Source organism: Copadichromis virginalis, linkage group LG12 (genome assembly GCF_057382275.1).
Source record: "Copadichromis virginalis isolate Kocher_CV1m ecotype Utaka linkage group LG12, C_Virginalis_male_GT1.1, whole genome shotgun sequence".
In the NCBI taxonomy this organism is placed as follows: Eukaryota; Metazoa; Chordata; class Actinopteri; order Cichliformes; family Cichlidae; genus Copadichromis; species Copadichromis virginalis.
This window is the reverse complement of record NC_140629.1, coordinates 33161495-33185642: the sequence shown is the minus strand read 5'-3', so window position 1 is coordinate 33185642 and position 24148 is coordinate 33161495.

Genomic DNA, 24148 nt, shown 5'->3' with positions numbered 1-24148 from the left:
TTGAAAGAATGGGTACAAATAAGTACTTTTCACAATTAAGGAACATGTATGTACCTTTCAGACGCTAAAAAAGGTACAGATAGTTACCCCAAGGTCCAATATTTGTCCTTAGACTGTATTAATGTCATTTTTGTACCTTGGGGCACAGTAATGTACCCCTTCCGTACCCCTATTTCTGACTGTGTATCAAGGATCAAAACCTCTACCAATCTACAACTAATTACAAAACTCTAAGCATATATAAGTAAATATTTCTAAGCATAAATGACAATCAACAATACAAATCTAACACCGAGTATAACCTGGAAGTCCCGAGGTCAAAATGGGAGATGCCCCCAAGGGTGGTGGAGAATGACCGAGCTAAGATCCTGTGGGACTTCCAGATACAGACGGACAAAATGGTGGTGGCTAACCAACCGGACATAGTGGTGGTAGACAAACAGAAGAAGACGGCCGTAGTGATCGATGTAGCGGTTCCAAATGACAGCAATATCAGGAAGAAGGAACACGAGAAGCTGGAGAAATACCAAGGGCTCAGAGAAGAGCTCGAGAGGATGTGGAGGGTGAAAGTAACGGTGGTCCCCGTGGTAATCGGAGCACTAGGTGCGGTGACTCCCAATCTAGGCGAGTGGCTCCAGCAGATCCCGGGAACAACATCGGAGATCTCTGTCCAGAAGAGCGCAGTCCTGGGAACAGCTAAGATACTGCGCAGGACCCTCAAGCTCCCAGGCCTCTGGTAGAGGACCCGAGCTTGAAGGATAAACCACCCGCAGGGGCGTGCTGGGTGTTATATATATATATATCTATCTATCTATCTATCTATCTATCTATATATATATATATATATATATAACACATAATATATTGTAGTATAACTACCATGCACGATCTGATATCGTCGTGTTGTTCCCAGATCATCATACTAAATGTTGTTCCAGGATCAACATTGCAAGTGACCAATCAGAATGTCGTGACGTCATACTTTTGCGACTTCGGGGAAAATCGCCGTAAAACAAAAAACTGTACTTAAGCTGCGAGAAACCGCCTCTGTCCGCCAATCAACGGACTCTGACCGTAACCCTGACCCTTTAATAAACGCTGAGCAGAATTGATATTGTCCTTGCAACATTGGAATTTCATAAATGCACGAATGGCTTGGCGCGCCAAAGAATAACGTCACAAGAATGTGATTGGTCACTTGCAATGTTGAACCTGGAACAACATTTTCATGATGATGTGGGAATAACACCAACACGACGATATCAGATCATCCCAACTACCATATGATTATACAGTATATACATTAAAACACATCCAAATCACCATCTGCACAAAATGCTGTCTGTGTGTGTATAAATATGTCTTTATGTAATGCAAAAGGTTGCATTTGACATGCAAAACGCCTGTCTTGCTTCTGGCAAAAGAGAATTGTGAACACCTGTTTTAACATAGGCTCGTGTGTTTCAGTGTGCGACACTACAGTATTTTATGGCTGCAAATCACTTGTAATCCCACTGCAGCACATTACAGTTCTGGTGAATCTGAAATAAATTTCAGACTCTAGACATGCTGGTGGGAATACTCTCACTGTTACTCTCTGCATATAAATTTTCAGCAATGGTGGAGGTTACAGCACTGAGAACTACCTAGGTGCAGTGTATTCAAGATAATCGGGTCATTGCATATAGTCCCCAATCCTTAAGCTTTCATTATACCAACAGTTTTTATAAGCACCATTCTTTCCATTCTTTCTGTAGCTTTGATCCATTTTTTTGTCGTGTTGAATTGCTGACAAGCTTTTTGTTTCACCACCAGACGTGTGTCCTTGTGTGCCGTTGATTCACTGCATAGAAAGTAGATGATTTTACAGCATGTGCAATGAAAATAGGCTGAAAAGAAGTCTGATGTCTGGAGACAGTATTCAAGTTTATGTCTGCCAAAAGCAGAATCTAAGACTACATCTAAAGCTGTGTGAAGGTCATGGCAAGTAGTGTAATTAATTGACCAGAAACGGAGATGGATGAAGAAGTGTTATCTTTATATTAACCTACATGGTTATAAACATAGAATACACAGCACTAAGAATACATTCAGACATCAGGTATAAATATATCTTTTTAACAGTTTAACTACCAAAGGATCAGTAAGGTTCATGGACTTATTTGAAAAATATATCTGTTGACATGCAGAAATAGTGTTTCATGCAGCTGCGTATCAAAATTGGTCTATAAATCTGCTTATTTGTACGTCGAGGGCAGATCCCACACAGTCAGAAACCATGAAGGGTAAGCCACAACCACTAACACCTCTGTCCCTCTGGTGTTGTCTTTTGTTTGTTCTATAACCCTCCATTTGTCATTTAGCTACAGCCAGAGCCACTCTGAGCTAATGTATGAGACTTAAACTCTCATTTGTTGCACAAGTTTGTTTTTGTTCTTTAGGCAAAATCCAATAAAAGAGGATTCACTCATGAAAGAGAGGGAGTTTATTTCACCCAGTTGAGTGCTAAAACGCCTCTTCACTTATACAATTGAGATTTTTCACTTTCGTGTAAGGTATGCCACTAAGCCTAACTTGTAATGAGTTTTGGGAAACAGGAAGGAGAAATATTTGATTTGCTCCTATTAAACAGAGTTTATTGATAATTTAACAGTTTATGCCACTAATCTAGGACATCCTGGATCCTCACTCAAAAGCTTCCATCAACACTAGTCAATCCTTTTCTCCCATTTACCGCAACTGTCTCCTTAACATCCTTCCTTTATCAACTCTCTTGTCTATATACCAGCCCACTCATTTCCTCTTCTTATCTTTAGCATCCTAATTGTTTGCTATATTTATTATAAATCATACAGGCAAAGTAATCCATCAAGTAAGCATCCCGTCCTGTTCCCAACAGTGCCCCTTGATCAAGCTGTTTATCTCTCCCATGTTAAACAAGGTCAGTGTAAGTCATGAGACAAAATATTGTCTTTATCTGTGCCCAAATGAGTAATTAAATAGCTTGTATTGTGTGTGTGCGTGTGCGTGTGTGTGTGACATATTGTGTCTCCCGGAATAGGACCTACCACAAAAGTTATGTACTTATGTCTGTCTGTCTGCCTGTGGATATATTTCATAAACACAGTATCAGAATCAGGCATTACACAAAACATAGTCACACAACTTTACAAGTGTGTAGTGCAGATAAAAAAAGGCCAACATCAAAGATGGGTGGAGCTTGAGCAATGAGTACCGAGGATTGATGTACTAATAATTACAAGATTCTGACAGTTGAATACTCAGGTGTCAATAACAACATTCATTGCTGCTGGTATGAGCTCATTGCAAGATTGTCTTTAATTGACCCTGTACCTAATCATGCCATATATATTTTTGGCAACATCATTTGGCGGGTTTTTAATAATGGCCCTCAACTGTTTCACTGTGTATAATAGATTTGAAAAGGTTTCTAGAGACACCCCTTTAGCTCAGACAATCACAATGCTCTTCAAGATAATTTATGAGAGCTTGTGAACAATTCCTTAAACTGCGGTCAACCTTTGAGAACCACAGATATGCTTCAGAGCTGCTCTTTGACTGCAGACACACTCATAAAGCAGTGTCACTACATCTTTCTTTCTGATTAATCTCTGTGTATAAAAGACCTATTATGTCTGTGCCGTATCCTGACCTAAGCTCTCCATTGACCTTGTAGTTGATTATGTGTCGCATGCTCCAAAAGCCCGCAAAGGTAGGGTGAGTAATTGCATTATGTTAGTGTTATTAATCCTGCGTAACATTACGGCTTTATTAATCAGATATTTACATTGTGTACCCCAAATATAGCACTGCATCCACACAAATTTCAGGTTTAAATGATGCTGCTGCTGTATTACAAATCTATTATTGCTAATGGATAATGTTTTCATTGTCTTCCAGTTTTCCTATAATCCCAACTTCTGTTATTTCCATGCTTGCCCACTGCATAATTAACAACTAAAGATTTATTTTCAAAGATTAACTTTCTATAAATAGAAGAAGATAACACTTGCTAATCTTTCAGTTAAATAACAAGCGAAAGCAGCTGATTATCCTGGCTTAGCAAAACTACCGTTAAAAGTTGACTATTGGCTTTAATATTAAATATATGGAAAAAGTGGTATGACAAAAGCAATTAAAGACAACAGAAAGCTGGTTCTAGTCTTGAAAGGGAAGAGGCTGTTATCAGTGACAACGCCCTACATGCATCCCACTTTGCTAGGTCTGCATGACATAAGTCTCCAACTGACAGTCGTTGTTGTTTTCAGGGTTCCTGCTTGGAGACTAAGTATTGATTTCCTTCCTGTGCTCCTTGCAGAAGTAATATACAGTTATAATCTAATTGGTGTGCAGGAACTTTGGGGAACTATATCTACTGAGACATGTGTTATGTATTATTGCCACCTTCACACTAAGCTTCACAGTGACCTGGTGTCAGTTATCTACACTGCTGACATAGCACCTTTGATTAAACACATTCTGAGAAAAGGTAAAAAAATATATATATAAAAAAAAAACTGTCAAAAAGGTTTTTAGGTCACTAATAGAAACACAAAGTTATGAAAAATAAAGTTAGAAAGACTATTGGAGAGTGAGGTCCAAAAGTGATAAGCCATTATTGACAATTTTTCAATAAAAATATATAAGTTTCACATGAACAAGAGGTGCCAATAGAGATTCTATATACATGTTATTGCAAAAACAAAATGTGCTTGGCACCACAGTGCATTTAACTCACAATTTTGAGTGCAAAAGCTGCCAGACAGGACAGAAATTCATGAATAATAAAATAAATACATACATTTTATATGTATTGTAAATATTACCATGCAAGTTTAAAAATGCATTTTGGAAAATGACTTTGAGTGCACTATATGTATCTTTTTTTATTTGTTGAAGAAAATCCTTCTCTGTAAAAGCCAGAGGGTATGGCATAGTCTCTGAACAATGGTATGCTAATGCTATTTGGTCAGGTTGGAGCTGAAGTGGTGCAGATGTCCATCTTCAGAGCAGCAAAACGCCCCCAGACTTCAATAACCGCTCTACCATGTTTCACTATGGGTATGAACAACTATGGTAATATTCTCTCTCCTGTTCTTTTTCTTTATATTATATACAAATTTCAGTTACTGCAATAAACTTCATATTTCAATAAAAAGGACTTCTTTCCTGTATACTCACATGCATATTGTCGTAGTCCATACCAAGCAGCTTTAGAAGAGGTTTACAGACCACTGTTCATCCTGTGAGACACCTACCAGACAGCCTTTATTTGGCAGGAGTTCAAGTCTTACATTCTTTATTTAGTAAATTCTGTTTATATGTGGTGGATTTGCTCTCCTATTTCTAAGTGTAGAAGGCTTTATGTATTGATCTTATGATGGTGTGGTCACTTCTGGTCTCCCTGTTTATACTTTGGATACTGCTGATCCAGTGTGTTAGAGTGTTATATTTTGTCCTTTAAAAAACATCATTGATTGTGTGATGCTAATCCTGCTTAGCAGAGAATGCTATCAAAACTTGCTAAAAGTTCATTGCTGACTTGTTGCAGATTCAAATTCTTTATAAATCCTGACTTCTTGTTTTTTTTATTTTTTGAAATTCTCCTACTTTGTGTGTTAAGTTTAACAGATAGAGGATCCAAATACAGTTTTGAGCTTATTTCAAAAACACCCAGAAGTCCATATGTCAAGGCAGGGAGTGCACAGGCAGGACAAACAGACACTCAGGTGTATTGGTAAACATAGTTTTTTCTACATGTTTTGGTATTCACATGTAAACAGCATTTAGAAAACTGCAAATGTAGCAGAAAGGGAAGGGCATGGCCCTGTACTATGAAATGATTTCAACATTGCAAGAGTATCTTTCCTTTATCTGGCTCCACTTACTTTAACATTAGTGATCAGGATCAGTGATCACATGAAGCTGGTTATCAGCTCGCTAAGTTGACCCAAGGTTTTCTCTGTGTGCTATCATGAAAGGGGTAGCATTGGTAGGATGTGACCAATCACATTTAAGGAAAAGTGTACTGGCCGCAAAACAACTGATTTTACAAAGGAAGATAAAACTACAGTGTGAAGATGTTAAACAGGTAATGCAAACTGAAAGCAACACAGCTTCTGCAGACAAAGCAGCAGAGTGAATGTGTGTGACAATAAAATCAGTGCATAATGAGTTACGCTACGTTGACACTTCAGGTCTTAATGCTCAATTCCGATTTTTTGATCAAATCCAATTTTTTTGTCTGCTTGTTCACACTACAAATAAAATGTGACAGCAAATGCGCTCTAGTGTGAACCCTCAAAGTGGCCCGCATGCGCAAAAGAAGACATCACACACAACCTGGATGTGTGGCTATTCTGAGGTTGAAAAGTTTTTCAGTAGCATTTAATAACTTCGCATTTGTCTTTGTGCTAAATCCTGTGTCATAGAGATGGAGTACGACAACCAAAGTTCACCAAAGCCAGACCTCCTTTGCTTTAGTTGGATTAGAAGAACCTAAAACCTCAATTAGAGTGTATTACGACAGTGGTTATCAACTTTCCCTATTAACCTGGACCTCCTGCTTCTCAGTCTCTGTGTGGTGTTATTTCACAGGTCATATGACTCTTTAACCTGCTTTTGTGGATGGCACTGTGTTCACACACAATAATTTCTGGAAGTGGTAGACTGATCCCTGGTTTTTATTATTTTAAGTGATGCTTAAAGATCTGAAAAGGAGCCTATATTGGTTTTCATCCTTGGTCTTTAGACCCAGATTTCTCAATTTTTTGGGGAATCCTTTGATGATATTATATAATGTAAATGGTGAGTAATTCAAAGGCTTTGCAATTTTACTTTTAGTAATGTTATTCTGAAATTGTTCCACAATTTATAGACACAGTTTTTGTTTTGTGTTGGGGTTTTTTGCAGATTGTTCAATCTGTGCTGATCTGTACCCCTGAGAAACCCTTCCTCTAAGATGCTCTTTATATAACCAACGAGTCATTTTAGTTATCTGTTGCCATTTAACCTAGTTGTAAAATGTTCCTCCAGCTGTTTAACTAATACTTACATTTACAGCTTTTTATTGTTTTTATCCCAATTTTTCAGACATGTTGCTGCCATCATATTCAAATTAGCCAGTAATGTTTAGTGTAGACCCTGCAGGTAAAGTCCTGGGCTTTGAAGATAAAAACGTCTCCGGGGCCTGATGCGGAATATCCCTGACAGCACTATACATTAGTTAATATGGAGCTTGTTAATCTACAGACTATATTTCAAAGAAAAGAGAAAAAACAGAAAAAAAATCATTTGATTGAAATTTATTTAATTAAAGTAATTGAGATTCATAGTATTTTGAGTAGCCTCGGAACCAAAACTAAATCATACTACTTAAATTCACTGTGTAGTGCAGACAAAATCAACACATCTACAGAATTGCACACACATAAACATTTGACACTCAGATGAAGAGCTGGACCAAGAAATAGGCTACCTTTATTGTGTATTCATCCTGGGGACCAAACAAATTGCATCAAATGCCAGGTTCACCCAAGGGCCGCTGTCTTCCAGATGTATATTCTTCATCCAAGGGCAGTGTGAAAGAAACTATGTGCTGCTGGCTGTTTATATCTTCTTAGCTGTGAGTTTTCAGAACTATATAAATATATGTGTGTATGTGAGTGTGTATAACTATTTTCATTGTCATACCCTTGCACTTGTTGATGTATCGAGGAATGTTAAGTCATTATGTCATTTTGTGTGGCTTAATGCACTTCACAATACAGCTAAGCCAGTAATAATCTTCTACCAAACAGCAAATTTTTTTTAAACATCCTGTTGAAGCTTGCTTCAATCGACTTAAAATGTTCAGGTCAATCAGGCTATGATCCGCTGTTTTTCTACAAACGCTGTGATTCTTCTTTTACCCTCCATTCAGCCATGTGTTGTAGCAGCAGCCCATCTCGCTGTGAAATGTTATCACTAGACCCTGGTCTTCATCAGACTGAATGAGCCCAGTAGAATCAATGCACTTAAACTAGATCACTTTACCCTGCCTTGCACATAATGGCCTGATAGGTGGTTTCATAGAGCACTCAGTCTCTGGAAGTGTGTTTTATAAGAAAGACAGAGTGTATGTTTGTGTTTAGGGTAAAATATGCTGCGTGAGTACATGACTGTTTTCATGCATGCGACAAATCAGCTACTTAAAATGAATGCCATGAAGACTTAAAGTTAATGGTCCTTAAGGACTGCTTGGATCCTGTAATATAGCACCAACATCACTGCATTTAACCCTTGATTAAGGTTTGTGTGCCTACATAAATTAAAAGAATGAAAGCCATCATTTATCCTTGTGTTTTTCAACACATCCAGATCTCACAAAGTCATCTTAGCAGCACATCTCCTCTTGTCAATTAAAATGCAAGCTAATCCTTTAAACCAAACAGATTCACATCATGGATCCAGAGACACACAAAGGGAATAGGACCCCTCTCGGAGAGGACGGTATTTACTGTGGTGCCTTTGCCACATCCCTTTTTAATTAACACCGGGAAGTGGTGCAGAGAGGTTGCAGGGGTGCTGGTAGGTAGTTGGGTGTTTTCAGCAGCCAGCTGATAACCCTCTGCCCAGGGGTCTGCACAGTCAACAACAGGACATGCCAAAGGTCTTCTAGACAGCTCAGTGAACCCAGCCTGTGTTCTAGCCCCAGGCCACCACTCTTCTGGGCAGAGCAGGAGGAACAGAATCATGAGCCTGGCAGCAGAGACAGAGCTAGCAGCCACAGCATTCAGCCTTTTCTCTGCCACCCAACATGAGCCAGGAACACGTGAGAGGTAAAGCTGTGTAACACTGGAAAGGAGGGAGGGTAGAAACTAGAAAGGAGATGGAAAGAGAGATAGGTAGATAAGTGCTGTAGATTTTAAAAAAAAAGTGTTTGCAATGGAAAGCTCTTAGAGGAGCTGTGCACCTTTAAGCGGATGTACAGAGGCATCTTTGCAGCACCAGCTGCTTTTCTTTCTGCTCACCACTCTGCAAACTTGGCAGCAAATTTAAGAGCCATGTTTTGATCACCTCTGGCTTACTGTCTGTCTTCTCAGAAATAACATTTTCATTTTTTTAAAGGTGTGAATAACTGAATATGTTGTCACAGGAGGATGCCCACCGCTGCCATTGTTTCCACTATCTCAGCTCCGCCAACCTGTGCTTGTTAGTGTGATCACTGCCCCTTAGGTGTTTCTGTACATAATATATCTTTTCACTGCAATTAACTGCCGCAGGCCCACCGTAGGAACTTAGAGGGATGTCCCCTCCGCAGAGCTTTTACCCTGGGGAGTTGATGTAGGAGTGAGATGAAAATAAAAATGCAAAAGAAGAGAGCAGTAAGTACATAGAGAGGGAGGAGAGAGAAAGTGGGAAAGCAGCGTGCCAAAGCTTCCCACCCACCGCTCGTGTCTATAATCTCTCGGGAAAGAGCTAACTATCAGGGAAAGAGTTGTGTTGTGAGGAGTGCTGACAGCTTCGTCTCTTCTGCCCCCTACTGCAAAGGAAGTGTTGATAGAAGAAGATTTCAAAGAGAAGGGGAAAAAAGTGTGGATGTCTAAATGTCTAGGTTGCTCCTCTGGAAGCAGAAATTGTGTCTATACATCACATTTGCTAGATTAAACCATATGAATCTTTAGAGAGCAATAACAATTTAGTGCTCCATGGATTTATCAAAATATACCATCACTAGAGGTTGCTGACTGATAACAGTGAGTCAGTAATTGAGCTACCATTGGAATACCACCAGTCTTCGATTTTCAGGTGGTTATCAGTAAAGCAAATCAAAAATAAAATATGTTGTTTTGCCGCTCACTTGCAAAGGTTGTTTTTCACCCAAAATGTCCATCATAATCTATTTTATTACATATATCTATTATATTATATTAAAAAATCTTGGGCAGTTGCCAGTGTGCTGTGTTGTTTGTCTTCTTACAGTATATTTGTCCTCTACAAACATAACCTCTGTTTCATTCTTTTGTTTCTCTCTGCAAGGTAAAGCATGGATCTGCTATATCTTTAATGTCCCTGAACACTTTTTTAGCCTTTTATTATTCACAGTGTGAACTTACATAAACTTTCCTTTACAATAAACAGTTTGGTTAATTTCAGTTGTCGTTGTTTTTGTTGGATGGTTCCTCACCCTGGTTTGAAGTTAACTGGAGCTGATTTAGAAAAAGCCACATGGACTCTTTCTGTCAAGTCACTTCGACGTCATAGTTCATATCATGGATTTTCTTTAAGTCTTGGATTCATATTGTATTCCACCATATTGAGCTATATAGCATCATAACATAGCATATTTTATGTATTTCTTGTGTTTAATTTTTAAACAATTTTAAATTGTTGTAAGGAATTTCCCAGGACACTGGCGATCTCCTAGCAATGGTTGGTCGCAAAGAGGGTGCTGCTTCACCAAAAACATCCTTGAGACCGTTGTTGTCATTAGCGATCACCAATTAGTAATCGTGGTAATCTGCATGACTGGGGCTTAGCAATCGATTTCATAGTGACTGCCATTAACCTCTAGCAAGCAGTTGCAACAGGTTGGCAAACGTTCATTTTTCCCTAGCAAGGTGGTTGCCAACTGGTTTCTATGCATGTGTGATGGACAGAGATGGGCAGTAACGCATAATCCGATTACTTTTTTCAAGTAACGAGTAAAGTAAGGGATTACTATTGTAAAAACATTAATTAGATTACCGTTACTTTACCGTAGGAACACTGTGTTACTGCGTTACAGCGTTACTAAAACCGTGATTTTTTTTGTGAGAATGTCTCATGACAGTGACGTAAGCAAGTGCGACGTTCGTGGCAACAGCTGTGTGCAGATCAACAATGGATAATATATCGAGTGCGGGAGAAAGTATGAGCATGCAGCGTTTAAAGCGTGGAAGTACTGACCTTACTTTGAGTTTGATTCCATAAAAAGTGACAAAAACATTAGCGTCCGTTGTGCGTGGGAAGAAAACTTACAAGCAAGGGCCGAGTGTGCTACGACGTAATGAGAAATTCACAGAGAAACTCGCGGATTCTTCCACTGACCACTGCGGCACACCTGCACCAGGGTAAACCTTCGCCTACCCCACTCCTGCTTTACAGGTGAAAATAGAGCAAAAGGACTGCTAGTCTTTGACTTTATTTTCTGCTGTGTTTTACTTGCATCTATTTGAAAGAGTGAGTGTAAACACAAAAAAAATAAATACATTTTATGTGCTGGAATGTGCAGAAAATAGGTTTAAATATTAAACAAATTTCTTCCAGTCAGAGGATGTTGCATATAATTAAATTTTTGCTTGATGCATAAAGTTAAAAGATTAAAACTAATAAAACAAGTTTTAAAGAGGGACTTTTCCATTTGATTACATTTTGTATGATGGATTATGTAAAAAAAAAAAGTAGAACTGGGCTGAAAGATCTATTGCTTTATCACCTATTCAGGTTGTAAATTGTGGTTTTAAAAAGTAACTAAGTAATTAATTACTTTTGAAAATAGGTAATCAGTAAAGTAATGGGATTACTTTTTGGGGAAGTAATCAGTAATTAGTTACTGATTACTTTTTTCAAGTAACTTGACCAACACTGGTGATGGAGGCCTTATTTTATCTTATTATCAGTGATGGGAATAACGGCGTTTCAAGTAACAGCGAACTTTGTCGCATGGAGTCACACAAACCACCTGCAACTCAACACCTCAAAGACTAAGGAACTGGTTGTGGACTTCTGGAGGTCTAGAGCAGGTCCACTGCCGGTTCAGATAGAGGGGGAGGAGGTGGAGGTGGTCAACAAGTACAAGTACCTCGGGCTGTGGGTGGACAATAAACTGGACTGGTCATGCAACACAGAGCACCTGTATAAAAAAGCCCAAAGCCGACTGTACTTCCTCAGGAGGCTGAGGTCTTTTAACATCTGCAGGAAGCTCCTGAGGATGTTTTACCAGTCGGTGGTTGCTGGAGTACTTTTCTATGCTGTGGTGTGCTGGGGGAGCAGCACAGCAAAGAAGGACTCATCCAGGCTGGAGAAACTGATCAGGAGGGCTAGCTCTGTGGTCGGCATGAAGCTGGACACTCTGGTGACAGTGGCAGAGAAAAGGACATTAAAGAAACTGATGGACATTATGGACAATGCCAGGCATCCTCTGCACACGGCCATTAACAACCAGAAGAGTCTGTTCAGTGACAGGTTGCTTCTCCCAAAGACAAGAACTAACAGACTTAAAAACTCCTTTGTCCCACACGCCATCAGACTGTTTAACTCCTCTCTGGAGGGGAGAGGGAGGGGAAACAGGAGGACAAAGGAGGGAACAACTAAGCTGTAGTGCCTCTTCACCTCACTGTACAATACCTTGTGCAATACTTTTGTAAATAGTCAACGGTGCAATAGACTCAATACTTGAAATGTGCAATTCACTTGTATTTTTATTTTTTATTCCTATTTATTCTATTTATCCCCTTCGTATATTTTATTTATATTGTCTCTGTATTTATATATATGTGTGTGTGTATAACTCTGTAACTTCTGTCGGTGCTGTGCTTTTTTGGAAATCGAATTTCCCAGAGGAACCCACCCGAGGGATTAATAAAGTTCTATCTTATCTCTTATCTTATCTTATTTTTTTCAGTAACGAGTAATCTAATTACTATTTCTATCATTACAACGCCGTTGCCGTTACTAACAAGAAAATGCGGGGCGATCGCGTCACTATTTTTCATCAAACAGACGGTTGAAGCTGTCTTCAGCTTACCGCATCTTATATCAGTTGCATGGAAGTAGCTGTAAGTAATCTGGGCGCTACAGCTTTAAGCAGCTGCGTGCGATCCCGCGGACGGCAATCACTTTCTGCCCGACGATCACTTTTTGGCACAACACCTGGAGCAAAGGGGGCAAAACAATCTCATGAGTGCTGCTGTTTGGCTGAGGAGGAATAAAGTAGTCGCAGTAAGCCAATCACATGATCACTTCAAGATGACAAAGCAACAAGGTGATATATACCAGTTTTTAAATTATGTTGATAGCCCACGTAAAACCAGATAATAAACAATATATACTCTGTGTTTTTTCCTGAATAGTTTAGTCACGTTTGCTGTCTAAGGACAGTGCTAGCAAGCACTCTCTGCTTATGACCAAAAAATACAAAAACAAAACAAAAAACACGTGTTGGTGGAAAAATGCACCATGTCGACCAATCAAAAATGATATGGCAACATGACATTTGGTTATTAAGGAAGAGGGGGAAGTTTTAGGAGTGACGGCGAGAGAGGGAGAGAGAGAAAGAAAGACAGCAGAAGAAGAGAGAGCGCGAGTTTTGAGATGTGACAGATTTGTGACGTTTAGCGTGTTTGAAGTGTGTAGTTCATGTGTTGTCTTGTGTAGTTAGTGTGTAGTGTTGTGGATAGTGTTGTGTGTCAGAGCAATGAGGTGACTGCTGTCTGCAGGTATCAGGATGTGTTGTTCTCCTTTATAGTGGACAGAAATTATTTTTTTGGAGTGGCACAAATAATTTGTGTGGCATCTTATTTAATGCAGAACAGCTGATTGTTATGTAAATAGTTTGAAATGGTTATTTAAAAAAAGGGGGTAAAAGGTAAATGGCTGCAAATGACTTTGTTGTTTGCAAAAATTTATATTTGCATTTTTTATTATTATTATTTTTATTAATCCTTTATTTATCCAGGTAAAAAATCTCATTGAGATTAAAAATCTCATTTCCAAGAGAGACCTGGTATCATAGCAACAAAAGTCACATACCACATAGGTATATAACATTTAAAGTTATGAAATATGATTCATTAAACATGTTTGTGGTTGTTACAGTAAAAATATCACTTTTTCTACTCGAATTTGTTTTTTGTGTGATTTTAGGTACATTGTGTTAATACAGTATGTCAAAATGAAAACATAACTGTAAATTCAGACACGTGAGGATGTGCTGAAAGGGATGATACCAAACAAGGCAAAGTAAATAGTTTTTAAAGGTGAAATGTAGAGGTAAAATCAAAAGTAGCGAAAAATGACTAATTATACCCTGGACCCCAGAGGATTAAACATTTTTTTAAAAGTAACACAATAGTTACTTTTCAAGTAATTAAGTACTTTTAAATGGTAAATGGCCTGTATTTGTATAGCGTGTTTTACTAGTCCCCCCTAGGGACCCCAAAGCGCTTTACACACTCAGTTACACACACATTCACACACTGGTGGAGGCAAGCTACAGTTGTAGCCACAGCTGCCCTGGGGCAGACTGACAGAAGCGAGGCTGCCATATTGCGCCATCGGCCCTTCTGGCCAACACCAGTAGGCAGTAGGTGAAGTGTCTTGCCCAAGGACACAACGACCGAGACTGTCCGAGCCAGGGCTTGAACCGGCAACCTTCCGATTACAAGGCGAACTTCCAAATCTTGAGCCACGCTCTCCAGCCGAGATTTTAGAATCTTGTAACTCAGTTGCTAACTCAGTTACTTTTTTGAAGAAGTAACTAGTAACTATAATTAATTACTTTTTCAAAGTAACTTGCCCAACACTGCTTATTATACAGTATTGGTAATTGAACAAGTTTTATCTAACACGTCTCCACTGTACTAGAGCACTTAAAGCACTCTTGGAGAACAACTTGGGGTATCTTCCCCCAATGGTACTTTGGCGTGCAGACTGGAGGAGCCAGGAACTGTACAACCAACCTTCCAGTCAGTGGATGAACTGCTTTACGTCCTGAGCTACAGCCGCCCCAATTAAATAATATTATGTAAAAATAGGCTGAACATTTAAATTACCCTGCAAATAACTGACAATTAAATTAATTTCTATCTTACAGATAGAAAAAGTTAAAGCCGTTTAACTGTAATATCTGAATCACCAGTTAATCTAACCCCACTAAGTGGGCATAGGTGTCTGAATGGTTGCCTGTCTCTCTGTGTTAACCCTGCAATAAATTGGTGAGAAGTGGAGGGTGTACCATGCCTCTCGCAACTGGGATAAGCTCCATCCCCGCCACCACACATCTCCACATCCACAACCCTGAATTTGACAAGCAGAATTTAATAAATGTATGGCTGCATCTTTGTAGTAAACAAAACCCTAATTTTAAGTTTTGTTCAAAATGTGGGACTTGAGTCATCCACAATCCACAGCACAGAAACTGTGGGTGCCGAACTTTGTAATATAAAAATATTTAGACAGGTAATAGGATATATGGTGCCTGTTTTAGAACATAATGGAGATTATATAATACAACTGGGTTTCATTTTAAGACCTAACACCTGATGTATTTTCAGGAGTTTTTTTTTCCTTTTTTTCTTTCTCCGTTGCTGTATATTTGTAATAAGTGGATTTTCCAAACCAATAACACACACTGTGAGTCACTTCTTGAATATACCAGTTGACACAATTGATGTATTTTTCTCCTTATTGTTGCTAAGTGCTTGTTCAAAGGAAATCATTGGGTTTCTCTCTAACATATTGTAAGGTCTTGACCTTTTGTGTGAAGGGCCTTGAGATGATTTTTTATTTTATTTTTTATTTTTTTTGTGAATTGGCACAAATCTAATAAGTGAATGGAATTAAATAAACTATTTTAGGAGATATTTTTCATTCAGAACTTGTGCTAAAAGAATCACTCTGGTCCCCACAGTTCAGGAAACTACTATGGCATATGAAATATAGAGTATGTGCTAACTAAAACAAGAACTGGAGTATTTTCTAAGAAAAACGTGTAATTAGACTTTAATATACACGTCATCCTCAAATTCATATGTCAAAAGTTTGTTTGCTTGGGAGTTTTCTTTTTATGACATATGCTTCTCACCAGCTGTTGTCTCCATCTCATGGGCCACATGTCCTGAAAATCAAACTCCCATTTATCTGCTAATTGCTGTGACAAGTTGTTCTATTTTATTATCTTCATTTGCCCTCCACATTTCTTTGTGCTGTATATTGTCTGTTATTTTAGCGATATAGTTAATGTATGCAGAACCATTCACAATAAGTCACAGTGGAATACGTTTGCAAATTAAAACAATTTAGCAGCAGTGTGCTAGTCCACATGGGGTGATTTAACAATAATTCAGCTTGACTTTGAGAAGGTTAAAATACAACCCCACCCACTTCGCAACTGCCCACCACCACCCATGCTTAAGCAGTCGATGGGGAGCATCCATGAGGAGTGACGGTGGGGGCTGGCTGTTACCAATCCCACCCTACAGTCCTGCAGAATATTGGCTGTCAAGCAACAGACATGCTATCAATCATTTGCAAAGTCACACCCAATGTGAAGGATACCAGTCCTCCTTAAGCCTCATGGCTGTGACAAGGCAGCAGTTGCATACAGTTTGACATTGCAGTGCTGTAAGTTGAGATTAATGGACACTGAGTGTATGTACTTTAAAGGGCACCAGATAACAAAAATATATAAATAAATGTTCTGACCTAAGGGGGATGAAACAGTCTTTAGTGAGTGGGTGTGCAGAAAAAGTGGGCTTTGATCCTTCTGTACCTCTGTGGAGAAGATTAACAGCGAAGATACAATGGCAAAAAATTAAGCGCTAAGACACGATGCAAGCTGGGATCCACTTAATAGGCTCTGCTTCTTGGCATGTTTTCATGATCATGCATTATACTTTATGCCTTTTTCTCTGTTCCCTCTTGAGAATTTGGCATTGTCCAAAATATAACATGAAAAATACTGTCTGCTACTTGCAGATTCAGTTCTGTATTTTTCTACTTTGCACTGAAGTCCACGTACAAAGTCTTATGTGGATTCCTTCGGAATCTTTTTTTTTCTCTTGAAACTTTGACAAACCAATTCTATTATTTGAAATTCTCTTAAAGTCAGAGAAAAGGATCTGAAGCCTTGATGTTTTAGTCTTTGCAACAACTCTCAGTTCTCCAACTGTCACTTGATGCTGTTTTTGCTTTGGGATATTTTAGCTACAAAATAATGGCTCAGAAACAGCAGTTCAGGAACTCACTGTAGCAAGAAATACTCAACTGTGACACCATCTAAAAACTTAGCCGTTTTTGTCAGTAAGCCTGCCATTTAATCTCCCACTCATGTCCATTACAGAGTCCCAGCCAAAATACAGTATATTTAAATGCATCACTCCCTCTGCTAAAAACAAATCCAAGCTATGTGCAGTATACATTTTCTCATGTGTTTTACTGTATCAAGGGATTCCAGGACGCCGCTGTATTATTATTTTTGATCCTTGGGACTAGCAATAGATTGTTCTGGATTTAGATGTGATCGGATACTTATAGGATTTATCAAGCTTTCACAAGCTGCTCTCTACTAACACAGCCATGGTTCAAATCACAGCTCTGTGTTTGCAGCTCTAACAAAGGACATCATGTAATGCACATCTTTGCCAAATCCATGGACACTGTCAGTTGGCACATCTTGTGCAATGAACTCTAATCCCCGCCAAAAGCCACTCTGTTTTTTGAGGCAATGCGGGGAAGTTGTCCACCAAAACATCCTGATTATGGTTTAAGACCAAGAAATGCTTAAAAGTGAAGATTCAGTGTATTATAAGAGGATTTTGATTACCTAAGAAAAACTACATGTGCAGAGAAATATATTGTGTGTGTGTGTGTGTGTGTGTGTGTGTGTGTGTGTGTGTGTGTGTGTGTGTGTGTGTGTGTGTGTGTGTGTACTGAATTTTTAAAAAATGTTTTTACTTCTTTAATTCATCTTCTTCAAAAGGAGATATTACTACTCTTTTCATTCTCTGGTATTTTCAATCTTCAAAAATTATTCAATTAAACCGTTTTTTAAATCACATTTGATCAAACTAAATAAACCAAAAAGTTGGAAAGAGAACCAATGATCACAATATCTCCTGTGGGAAACTATTTGACAACAGTGGGAAGAACGCCCTTTTGGTAGAAAGACATCTCACCAGGCTCAGAGAGGGGAGTCATCTACTATGACCAAATGAGTGGTGTGAAGTTGGAAAAAATGAGAGACCACAATTAATAAATGGGATAAAACTTAAACCCCTTCTCATAGCAGACAAAAGTTACTAACATGTATTAGTGGTATGCAATTGCATGGGGAGTCTAAAGAAGGGAGCAGAGGTGAAATGTTCAGTGCTAACTAATGGGAACTGTAGGTTCAGCTGATCACCTTATAGCCAAATACAAAAGACTTAAGCCTAATCTTGAAAGTAGAAGATGGTGTTTGTCTCCTAAACCTAAGCTGGAAGCTGATTAAATAGGAGAGGGTCCTGATAGCTAACGTCTCTGCCCTCCACTCTACTTTTGGAGCCTTTAGGACCACAATGTGAGAGAAAAGTGATGTGCTGTGATAATTTGGTACAATGAGGTTTTAAAAATATATTGTTTTATTTTACCAAACAGTTTCTAAATCTAGAAACCCAATACTTGTATTTATTCCACTGTTAACTGTTTCTAATTCTTATTCCATGAGATGACAAGTGGGCAGCAGAATTGGCATTCTTCTGCATCTGTTAATTAATAATGCAAACTTGCAGCTAATAAACAGAGCTCCTCTTAATTGAACTGCCACTTGCATTGTTCCAAGTTGTTTGTTGGGAAAAGATGCAATGTTGGCCCTTTGCAATGTAATTACGAGTGCCTTCCCCACTGGGAGAAGGGATCAATCTTGGGTGACACCAGTGTTAGATACATCCTCTTGTATCCTTGGGTACTGGTTCTCTGTGGCAGAGCAAGTTTATCATCATGGATAGAGAGCCTCTTACATGACTACAGGCCGTACTGCAGCTTGCCATGTCCATTTGTAACACAACAACTGCTTCTGCGGATCACAGCCGTTATTTCTGCCACTCACGATGCAAAGGAAACAGAGTGAATTTCAAATTTATGAACACTGCCTTCTAAACACTGTCATTTAATGGACTTCTAAATGTGAGGGATTTCAGTTAGGAAAGGAATAGAATTTTGAGACTGTGGCACTGTGCCTGCCAGTTACTCAAGGGACGTGATTGATGTCTGTGAGTGGCATTTAGCACAGCTGACCCTCATTCAGATTACCATCTCATTAGCGTCAATAGACCGAGACACACAAAGGAGAGCGCCGTTGCCTGAAAGCTGTTGCAAGGGACCAGCCTGAGAGTGACATTAGGGGAGAGGGAGCGCAGCTGCATACAATTCCAATCCAAAATCCTACAACGTCAAGAACTATGCCTTAAGCATTAGATTTTAAAGCTTTTGATTTATTATTATTTTTTTCAAATAGTGAGACAACAGCGATTGTATTTGTTGTTCTAATTATGACATCAAGTCTCAAAAGGCAAGTCGGGGTTGTCTTTGTGGAAAATAAGACATTTAAATGAAATTATTAATCTACATAATGTATGAAAGCAAGTTTTTTTTGTGCATCGGTAATTTTGGAATATGCATGAAGTGGTGTTTACACGTTCTCATTGGAGCATGACAGCACCTAATAAAACCCAGAGTCTCTATAGTGTGCTATTTGAGCTGCCTGGAAAGGAAACCTCTTGTAATTCGCATACTCTCTAGATCCCATTTCATCAATACCGGTCTTTGTTAATCATGACAAAAATTCCCAAACGAACAGACAAAATTTGGAAGGCCAGTTTCTGTGCGTTATATATATATATATATATATATATATATATATATATATATATATATATATATATATATATATATATATATATATATATAGCTTTGTTATGTTTCTGTTGTTTTTCAGACAGCATGTTATAAGAAAACAGGGTATCTTTCTTGTTTCATTTGACTAGCTGCTGCAGGCCCAAATATGGCCTACTTTTACCTTTTCCACTTCCCCCTGGTGGCGCAGATGTTATAAGAAGAGGTTTAAATATAGTCTGTACAGATGTTTGTGTGTGCAAGGTAGGTTTGGATTTTGAATCATCTGCATTCGATCAAGGTGATGAAATAAATATGGGGATTGAAAGTTGGAAGAGAAAAAATGAGGGTGCAGAAAAAAGAAGATGAATGAAGGGCAAGAGACAGAAAGAAAGATGAGAAAAGCAAGAGAGGCAGTAAAGACAGTAAGAGACAAATGGAGAGTGTGAGCATGTGAATATGAATGCAAGTTCTACAGAAAATGTGTGGGAAAGAAAATACTATAGGAAAATAAGGATCTGGAGTAGGTGAAGAAAAACTAAAACAGTGAGTTGGATGAAGGAATAAGAAAGAAGGAAGGAATACAGGGTCTGTCTTTATTGTATTCAGTACCGTCTCCTGTCTGTCCCTGATCAATAGCTGCTGTCGCTCAGTGAAGGCTCAAGCCTGTCCTGCAAATGTAACCCCAGTCAGCCTTGCCAGGAGCTTTATTATCCATGTGGACCAAATACAAGACCAGAAAATGGGATGAGCGCACTAAAAGCTGGACTTGCACACATGACTGATTTGACTACAAACTGAGGGAAACTGCAGCTGGGACAAATACCATACTGTGTCTGCATTGTCAAAAAAAAAAAACACTCTTCCCTGTGTCAAAGCGCTTTGGCGGGATAGAAAAAGAATCATATTTTAATGCTACTAAAAGTGGTATTCTTCAGTCCCCCTGACAGTATGGTGTTACTTGAGTCTTCCCAAAATACACAAAAGGAGTGGGGAACCTACAGTGAGTTGAATATGAATGCAGTGTAGCATGAGTCAGTCTCAAATGTAGTGTATGCTTTAAAATCTGCATGTGATTCTGACTTCGGGGTGCATAAAAGGCCACAGTATTGCTCTGCATGAAAATGTACAGTATGTAAAGTCACAAACTTTATGAGTTGTGATCTATCTATGGTTCCCTAAGTCAATTTTTAACCATTTCTTATAGTAGTTCATAGTGAAATTGAACTACAACTACCAATTACACTTCCTAATTAAAAGATTTTCACCAGAGGCGTGTTAATCTCATTATACGCTGCTATGATACCACAGAGAAGGATACAATTGCACTTGCTGTCCTCCATTTTTATCAAACACATCAAAGATTATTTTTCTCCTGAATACTTGAGTACTTTCATCCTTAGTACTTATTATACTGCTAATTAATCAGACACATGACAACGTGTAATATTGGCAGACAAGGTTATTTGCAAAAGAAGAAAAGAGTCAAACTAATAGTGATTATCTAAAAAAACAAATACTCTTTCTGCACCTGTTTGTTCTTGCTTTTTCACAGATGGTAAAGGTTACCTGGTGAACCATGAACTGCAGTGGTTTTTCTCCCTGCTTGTGAAATTCTAATGCATTTTAAACCTCCTTCAACCTTTACAGAGGCAAGAATGCATACACAGAAATATACAGGAAGGTCACTGGCATTAGTTTAGACTGCCACATCCTTGCATACTTCTTATTCCCCTTAATTTCTTGTGTAATTGCCCTCTTGTGTGCACTTCTTATTAAAAGTGTATGGCGCATTGGTCAGCAAAGCCGCAGGCCAGCTTGTGCATGTATAATCAAAAATTGCCATGCCATGTTGTTTGTTGCATGAGAGTTCTGTTTCTGGTTTCATATTTAGTTTGTGTTTTTAAATGGCTGCTTGGGATCATCATCATCATCATCATCAATTGTCATCATGAAAATGACTCTTTTATTGCTCTGCGATGCTGCCAAAAGTAACTGAACAGGCAATTCACAAACTGTCAGTTTCATCTCTAACTGTGACAATAAAAATGAATAGTCATCTGCACACCCACAAGGGGATATCCATGTCTAAGATCTGAGATTTCTGGTACAGGCTTACTTCAAGGACTGATTTATCAACTTCCCAGGAGAAAACAGGAAATGGCAAAAGAGTCTAGAAGTCTGAAGGCGACAGGAAGGAAACAGTTGTCCAGGGAATCTGAACCCCAGTCAGAGTAGTATAATAGGATGAGTTTTCCCTCTCAACTCTCATTTATTGTAAGTGTGATGTAACCCAGCCCAAGTGAAGTGGCTTGCTCCAGTGCAGTAATAATTAAGATATTTTCCCTCATCAGTAAGAGAAAGGCATCGTCCGTGATTAAATATTGACTCGTGATTTTCTATGTTCTAAGCTATCTAATCAATATTTCATGGTAGGTAAAAGATATTGACTTTTCTCAGATGTGATATCTTTCACCCAACTTATGTTTGTTTTCAAAACTGAACGGAGCTGCAGCTCCCCACAAATGATCCCCCCTTGGAGATTATCAGGAGCGACACTCTGCAGAAGTGGCTAGTTGTATATTTCTTAATCTCAGTTTAAGCCTCTATATTATAATTCATTTCTATCAAATTACCTTATTTTTATCAGACTGTGGACTTAAATGAATTTTGTTTTCAATAGCTTATGCAATCCTAATTTATCATGTCACAGTAGTAAATCACTATACTGTTTGTATTATTCAAGCATGCGTTTGCCTCTCCAGTTCTGATTCTTATTGTGTTGTCACTGTAAAACAAGCATTACCATTAACAGTGTGAACAGGTTGATTATGAGTACAGTCACTGAAGTCTGTTTCGTAATATGATCCCTATAGATTAAGTACATCATCTACAGCATGCCATTGTGCACTGTGCACGAATGGCAAAAATCCACTGTCAATGATCCACTCATGGATGTTGGGATGTGAAGCATGCTTGTATGATGATCATTATATACTCACCCATATATATATATATATATATATATATATATATATATATATATATATATAGATAGATAGATAGATAGATAGATAGATAGATAGATATGTATCATGAAAAGGACTCTTCTATTGCTCTACAATGCTGCCAGTTTGTGTGTTTGGTGTTTGAGATTACATACTCCATTAATGGCCACTTCTATTCAGCATGAACGCATCACATGGAGTTTTTCCATGTCTTGACTGGAAGCAAACCCAGGCTGTAGCACACCAAAAATTAACAATTTCAAGAGCAGTATGCATTTGTCTGCCCATGATTCACCAGGGTTCACCAGCTGACAGCTTTTCTCTGAAATCAGGTTGTCTGGCTGTCATCCAGAAGTCACATTTTGGATTTTACAACTAAGGAAGATGCCTTCCACATTGGTATTTGGACTTTGCTAAACTGTTTTAAACATTTTTTTTAATGCTTAATTAATAAATTAAACATTTTGGCATGCTCTACAGAGTTTGTCGGTATATTGTGGTATCACGACTAGGTCTAGTTACAAGAAGATCAAAGAACATTTCTGCCCACATCTAACCTCACTTCGGTGAGAAAGTGAATTACACATAAAATATTAAACCAGAGAAAGCAATGAAACACTGGTTTTCATCTTATAATATGTAGTTACCCTTCCAGTGGTATTTTGTAGCAGTAACTTGACTTACTACATAAGCACAAGTACTTCTACATGAGAAGCATATCTTTTCAGCCCTGAAAGAGGCTCATTGTCTTTTATTCACACACCTGCCTATTATTTTAATAATCCTTTGCTTTCCTTAAATTGCTTTGCTGATTGAATTGTCTTGTGAACAGCAGAGAATAATGAAAGCTGTTTGATATAGGGCTTTAGTTTTTCTTTGAAAGAGTCAAACAACAGCTCTCACTTATCATACCAAGCAAGATGTCCTCAGTCCTTGGACATCATTAAGCCCCGCTATTCATGCTTGAAGTTGATTCTCTTTCCATTTTACTAAATTTGCCAAGCTACAGTGATTTACTTTTCAAAACCATGCGCCTTGGACTCTCATCTCATCAATCTCTAGTCACTGGTCAAAAATCCACATCCAAACAATTTTTCATGCCACTGTGATCTTACTTTATATTGCACTCAAAGATAAAGGGGACTGCAGGAACCACTCAAAAAGTTTAATAAAATCACAAATGAATGTTAATGAAATATTCTAGGATCCATGTTATTATAACTTCTTTGGTAGAGTGGAAACAAATTGCCTGTATTGCAGCAATCTATCCTGATAGTCTTAGTGTCAGCCTGCAGGAGGGAACCAGGAAATGGATATTCAGTTTCCCAGGAGCATCACAGCTGTGGACTAATTAGGGAGCATGGCTCAGAATGGCATAAACTGGACTGGCAGAGTTACCTGCTGGGGCCCGGGCTTCCATGCTGATCTCCTCTGAGGATAACATAACCTTTACCTGAAGAAAGCATAAAGACTTAACTCTAAAAGGCAAACATCCAGCAACCTGT